The sequence below is a fragment of the Trichosurus vulpecula genome, unplaced genomic scaffold (genome assembly GCF_011100635.1).
Source record: "Trichosurus vulpecula isolate mTriVul1 unplaced genomic scaffold, mTriVul1.pri scaffold_126_arrow_ctg1, whole genome shotgun sequence".
Taxonomy (NCBI): Eukaryota; Metazoa; Chordata; class Mammalia; order Diprotodontia; family Phalangeridae; genus Trichosurus; species Trichosurus vulpecula.
The window spans coordinates 1-7,223 of record NW_023494410.1 but is presented as its reverse complement, the minus strand read 5'-3'; positions in this window follow the sequence as shown (position 1 = coordinate 7,223).

Sequence of the window (7,223 nt, the reverse complement as noted above, 5' to 3'; positions counted from 1 at the left end):
GTCTGAAAGAAAGAAAATGGCAGCTCTTGGTGGCTCAGGCTTGGGAGGCAGAGACAGGAAGGAGAGGGGCCCTGCTGGAGGATAGAGCTCCCCAGAAGGGCCAGAAGGAGCACAGGAACTAGCAGAGAAAGAGACTGGAAAGCCCCAAAGGAGCCCTGGGGCCTCCTGGTGCAGGACCCTGAACACTAGGCAATAGAAAGCCATTGACAGCATTGGAGTGAGGGATCGGTTCAGAGGAAGACTAACGGGAGGACTAGATGGCTGGGAGGGAGAGGTAGAGGCAGGGAGCCCTGGGCCTTCATCAGTGGAGGATCCACAAGGAGCGCCAGGTCCGGATGGTGGAAGATGCTGAAGGCCTGATGGATGAACAGGAATTTGAGCAGAGGGCCATGGGAGGCTCTTGAGGGACATGACGTGATCGGGTCTTCACTTTAGGAACATTCTTCTGACAGCTTTTGCAGGATGTCCAAGGCGGGGGAGTGGGAAGAAGGTGGGTGGAGCTTTGCACGGAGTGTGGCAGTAAGGGAGAGACCTTTCCCCACATGCTTCTCCCTTTGCCCTCCTCCTTTGCTGTTCTTCAAGCCCTGCCTCCTCAGTGCCCAATGAGAACCCAACGAAGGGCAGAGCCCACTCATGGCCTGCTCTCGACTTGAGGGCAAGGTGGTGGACCCAAACAGAGCCCGTGAGGGCAGGTGGGGGATGTTCAGGCCCACTTCAACCAAGAAGGGTCACCCTTGATGGACTAAGGCAGCTCCTTTCTTCAGAGAACGGCATCCCTTCCCTCATGCAAAACTTTCCCTGGGGATTCTTCCAGCATGTGAAAGCCAGTGTGTCCAGCCCCAAACAGCATATTCAGCCCCAGCCCACCCACTGTACTGATGCTAAGGGCACTACCACCAAGCTCCCAAGCTCCGGGCTCTTTCTGCTTCCTTGCTTGCCCTCAGGCCTGTTCCTCCCTCTCTCCCACAGCTGCGGTCCCTCATCCAGGTCAAGTCCACCCACCCCACCCCCAATTTATTCTGTGCTAACTATAAAGAATCATCTTACAGACCATCATGGAACCAACCATTCCCCATCCCCCCTAAGCTGTTCCATGTCCCTCTCTTTCTGCCCTGCCATCTGGAAGGCTTCCCTTGATCTCCAGAGGACTGGTTCTCACTTCTTCCATCTTCTAGCTCCCTCCCAACCATGGGGCTTCCCTGGCCACCCTTCCTCTCACTCTTCCTGACTCACTGGTCATGGTGGAGGAGCCAGACTCCTTGCTCTTCATGGCCATTTCCATGCTTTCCCTCTACCCTCTTCACAAAACAATCCCTCCTTCCTAGAGATTCACTGTTTTCACACTTGTCACTCAATACAGATCCTGGAGGGCCATATCTACCAATGCCCAAACATTCTCCTTCCTTCCTCACTGGGTTCAGTGCCTTGCTCATGGCTTTCTCTCCTTCCCATCCCATGCCCTCACACTAGGGGACTTCAACATATGTAGTGATACCTCAGACACTCTAATCTCATGCTTCCCCAATCTCCTCAATTCTCAGGCAGGCAAGCAACATGCATTAATGAAGTTCTTACTGTATGCAGGCACTGTGCTAAGGACTGGAGATCCAAATAGAAGCAAAAAGAAAGACAGTTTCCAAGGCTCTTCCATTCTAATGGAGGAGAAGAAAGATGGAGGAATGTGGAAAATGGGGCAGAGGGGAGGTACTTACTTGGGATACACGGAGACATGGTTGAAAAACAAAGAACCTGAAAGTCAGATGTCCAAGCAGGAGGGGAAGGAAGCATGGCTGTCTTCGCCCAACATGGCAGTCCTCTAGAACGAAACCACTGATGAGAGAAGAGGCCCAGCATGGTGGAGGGATGTTCTAGGGGATGAAGAGGCTGTTAGGCCACAGTGGTGAGGTCTGGGAAGTCACCGGAGCAAAAGAGAGGTGAACGACCACCCCTCTACTCCATCTCAGCTACATGGAAGAGGTTGCCATGCTCCCGACCTCGCCATCACCCACAGGCGCCCCACTTCCTGGGTCAACAGATCCTTCATCCCATGGTCATTTTTCATTATCATTTTTCCCTGTGTATGCTATCCCTGATCCCGTTCATCGTCACCATGAACCTGCCAGTTCTTTCCCAGGCCATCTCCCCTGAATGGGCACCGGGCTCCCCCCTTCCCTATCTCTCCTCCTTGGTGAACCTATCAGCTCTATGCTGTCCTCCACCCTCATTCCCTTCCCTTCTAGTCCTTGTCCCAGTTACATCTGGCTAAGCCCCAGCCCTGGACCCCTCTCATCATCTTCCTCCTTCACTTCTCTTTGTGCACTGCCAAGCAAAGCTAGGGAGCTGCCTGGGACCCCACCCCCATTGATTTGTGTGCTGACTGACCAATTGACCGACTGTCCAAAAACTGCTGTGGAGACTCAGGTTCTCCCTCCTCCCCTCTGGGCCTGACCTGCCTCTCTCACCTTGCACCCCATTTCTTTCCAACATACACAAGCCCTCTGTTCTCACCAGACTGGTCCAATAACCACAGGATCTGAAATCAGAAGGGACCTTAGGGACCACCTGGTACAAATGCACCTGACAAAGATCCATCCTGTGATGTCCCCAACAAGCAGCCTCAGCTTGAAGCTGCATCACCATCATTGGATCCCTTTGCTCCTCTGGGCCTCAGTTTCTTCATTTATAACATGAGGAGGAGGATCCCTGCCCTCCCCACAACACACACACACACATCAGACCTCCTTCTACTCTCTGATGGTCCTCTTAGGAAGTCTGTCCTTCCATTTGGCCAAGATCGGCCTCTTTAAATGTTCCTCCACTGTTCCTGTTCTGTGCCCTGGCATGAAGAAGAACAAGGCTAGACTCTTTTCCATGGGATAGCTCTCGTGTCCCTCCCTGAGAAAAAGGCTAGACCTTTTTCCATGGGATAGCTCTCATGCCCCTCCCTGAATCTTCTCCTCTCTCCTGCCCCTTCACTTCTCTCAACTGACCCTCGTAGAACATGGGCTCAAACCCCTTCCTACCCCTCCTCTGGACACCCTGCAACTCCTCAATGTCCTTCCTCGTTCGTGGGACCCAGAACTGGGCCTCACCCTCTTGGTGAGACTAATCCAGGATGGGCCCCGGGACCCCCACACCTTAGTGCTGCTCCTCTTTCACTGCAGTCCTGTACTGATGTAGCTTTGGGCTACATTGTGGTCCCCAGGACTACATGTCCTGAGTCTTCTCAGTGCCCCCTGCCACCCTCAACTCCAGCTCTCATTTGAATTCAGAACTAGAAGAGAATTAGCCATCACTGAGTCTGAGCTGGGGCCTTGTTTTATGATGTCCCCAGAGAGGAGCTGAAGGTCAGGGTCAGCCAGGGATGAGCCCGTAGAAGCATGAGGCAGGGGGACCTTCCTGGAGGCTCTCAAGGCTGTGGAGGCCAGCCTCGAATGCCAAGCATCCCAGACTCTCTGGGCTAGAAGAGACCATGGAGGCCACCAGTCCAATGTGGCCTGAACAAGCCTCCAGCCTCTGGGGAAAACCAGGGAGGGCAAACTCTGCTGCGCTCAGGGGAAGCTCTTCTAGACGTCTCCAACCAGATGTCCCTTAGACGTTGCAAACTCAACAAGTCCAGAACGGAATAATCATCTTCCATTGCCCCTCTCATCACCACCCTGCCCAAGACTTCTCCTCTTCCCAAATCCCCTCTTCCTGTCAAAGGTTCCATTATCCTTCAATTCCCAAACCCCTTACCCTCTCTCATGCTGCTTCCCCCCAAATCCAACCTGGGGCTGGGCCTATCATTTCTATCTTCAAGGTATCTCTCCAATACCCTCCTTCTCTCCTCTGACCCAACCCCCACCCTGGTGCAGGTCCTCATCCCCTCACCCCTAAATTAACCTAACCTTTTCTTCTCCAGGTAAAACAACACCCCCAGTTCTTTTGCTCCCCAAAGCCTGAGCTCGGGATGCTCATGGCAACACTCCCACCACTGATCCTTTGGTCACACTGATTTTAAGTGGTCTCAGCTCTGGAGTCCCAGACAAAGCTCCTACAGGTCCCCAGCCTCATGCTTTGTCTGTCCCTGGGCCCTTGCCTGGGCATCAGACAATCACAAAGCATTTAATAGGGAGGAACTTCAGAGCCCATATTGTCCAATCCTCGGGCCCAGAGAAGGACAGGGCTCCAGTGATGGTAACCAGTGAGGCCTGTGGCCTCAGCCCCACCTCTGGGAACTCCAGACCCCTGGGCTACAAGGCAGGGGCCCTTCTAGGGGGCCAGGGAAAGTGCCAGGGCTAGAGCCTGGAGGGAGGAGAAGGCTGAGGCCCCCCTCGCTGGGCCCAGCCGAGCCTCCCTCATTAAGGCTGGGCTCCAGTGGCCGGGATGGGGCCAGCTCCATCTCAGGCAGCCAGGCCAGCCAGAAACCAGCGAGGGAGGCCTGTTTGTGCTAGTCAGGCACAGCGCAGAGCTCTTGTGGTTTGTGACCCACATTTTGGGCCTTTTTTTCTGAACAGAACAAAGCAGAAGACAACTCGGCCCCACCCCCACCCCATCCCACCCTCTGCAGACAGAAACAATCTGTTTACACTGGCAAAGCAAAACATGGGCTCCCTCTCTCCTCCCTCCCTCCCTCCTGCTGGCCCTGGCTAACAGCGGCTCCCGCCCCCAAGCCTCTTCTCTTGAAGGCCCAGCAGGATGGGGGGGCCCCTGTGCCAGTGCTGGGGAGGGGCAAGGGCCTGAGTGGAGGGCTGGCAGAGGGCAAGCTCGGTCCAGTGCCTGGGAGGGGGCCAAAGGGATCGCACGGTTGGGCAAGGTGGCCATGGCAGCCCCCTAGCGTGCTCTGATGCTCCTTGGGGTAGCCAGGACAACACAGGCTACTTGCCAAATATCTCAGGGTGTGTTTAGGAGGGAGCAAAGGGGTCAAAGGAGACAAGTCAGGCCTTGGCTTAGAGCCAGCTTGGGCCAGTCCTTGTCCATCTTTTTGCCTGCCCTAGTGAGGAGGGAGAGCTCATGATTTGGATTCGGAGGACCTGGATTCCAATCCTGATCCTGCCAGTTTATGTACTTTTCCAGTGCCCTCAGTTTATCCATCTATAAAATGAGTGGCTTGGATAAGATGGTCTCAAAGGACCTTCCTTGCTCTCCCTCCAGAATCTGAGGTTCCTCCTTCCCTCCTTCCTTGCTCTCCCTCCAGAATCTGAGGTTCCTTCTTCCCTCCTTCCTTGCTCTCCCTCCAGAATCTGAGATCCCTTCTTCCCTACTTCCTTGCTCTCCCTCCAGAACCTGAGGTCCTTTCTTCCCTCCTTCCTTGCTCTCCCTCCAGAATCTGAGGTCCCTTCTTCCCTCCTTTTCTCTCCCTCCAGAATCTGAGTTCCCTTCTTCCCTCCTTCCTTGCTCTCCTTCCAGAATCTGAAGTTCCTTCTTCCCTCCTTTTCTCTCCCTCCAGAATCTGAAATTCCTTCTTCCCTCCTTCCTTGCTCTTCCTCCAGAATCTGAGGTTCCTTTGCCCCTTCTTCCTTGCTCTCCATCTCTCGTAGACTTCTTGCTTCAGATGTTCTAGCCTATTGAAGGCAGCCCTGCTCAGGAGCTCATGGGACAAGCATCCAGTCCCCTGTCCCCTTTCCTCTGCCCCCTCTCTAATACTTCCACCTTGCATAAAGGCACCTGCCCACAGACAGACCTTGATCCTCCCTCCAGAGCATCAGTCCCAGTCCCTACTGCCATTCAGAGATGCAGTGAAGTGGAAGGGGCTCAGGGCACACTTGGCAGGTGGGCGCCTCTCAGGTCTCTGTCCATCAGGTGGCCACCCCAGGCAGCCCCTTTTCTTGTGTCTGTGTCTGTGGCAATTTGTGCCTGTATCCCAGGCTTTGCTACCTTCTCTGCCTCTTTATTTCTTATCCCGGGATCACAGGGATTGAACCCAGAGAGACCCCAGGGGTCATCTTGGTCCTCGGGCCTCATCCTACCTATGAGGGAAGTAAAGGCCAGAGGGGAAAGGACTCATCCAACATCACATAATTGGTTCTCCATTCTTCCCAACAATTCATACTGTCAGTTCATGTCAGAGTCATAGGAATCTGATATCTGACCAGAGCAGAAGAAGGCCCTCCACTATCCTGGGCAGGGTGGAAGGAAGTCTCCTTTCTGGAGGGACCGAGCAGTCAGACGCAGCGATGGGGAGGCAGGGGCCAGCTCTGCTGCTGTTGCCTTGGTGACCTTCCCATAATGGGATTTTTAAAAGAAGGGAGCCTGTACCCAGCAGAGAGCTGAGGCTGAGTAGCTCTGGGACAGGCCCTGGTTGTTGCCCCCCTGGAAATGGCCCTAGGCTTGAGGTGTTCCCTCCCCCGGCTGCCGTGCCCCAGAGGCTCGATGCTGTTTCTCTGCCCCGTGCTTGTAGTCCTTGCCCTCACCTCCATCAGGAACAGATGTGTCCGAGAGAAGGAATTCTAGTTATTTGATGGACCAGGCCCAAGGCAGCGGCCCCGCTGATAAGAATATCTCTGCTTTCCTCCAAGCTGGGCAGGAGAGGCCCATGGAGGGAGGCAGTGTTTGAAGGGGTAGGTGGGAGGGTCCCTTCTGGCTGCCATGCTGGGCCTGGTTCTGGCTCCCTGTCCCCCATAATCTTGAAGTCCCTGGGCACAGAGAAGCCTCAGATGTTCCCAAGGCCTCCAATAGTGTTAGTCTGTGGGGTGACAGGCCTCTATGGCTGCTTCCCAAAGAGTAAGAAAGGGACTATCCCACATGGGCCTGGCGTAGGGCCCGGGACAGACAATGTAGCCCAGCAGACCCCGCGCTAGGCGGACTTAGAGTCAGGAAGAGCTGGGCTAACATCCTGCCTCAGACACTAGCTTGCTAAGTTTGGGTTAGCCACTTAACCTCAGTGTTCTCATCTATAAAATAGGGGGAAAGAGGTCTGTGTTAACCTCATAGGAATGTTGTAGGGGTCAAATGGAAGGATAGACACAAAACATTTCAAAAAGCTGAAGAGTAAGGAGAAAACCCTCGCTGTCTTGCGGGGCTTGAGAAAGATGTGCTGTTCTGATGGGACAGTCTCAGGATGAGGAAAGACTGGGTCATCTGATCCAAGGCTCCCTGCCCACGGCAAGCTGCACTCCCACAGTTTTCCTTTAGGGGATGTCCTCCCAGAGACAGGGAGCTCACTACCTGCTGTGGAGTACTGGCTCATCACCGACAGCCCTCCTGCTGGAAGGTGAAGCTGCCCCCGGTGGTGTGCGGTC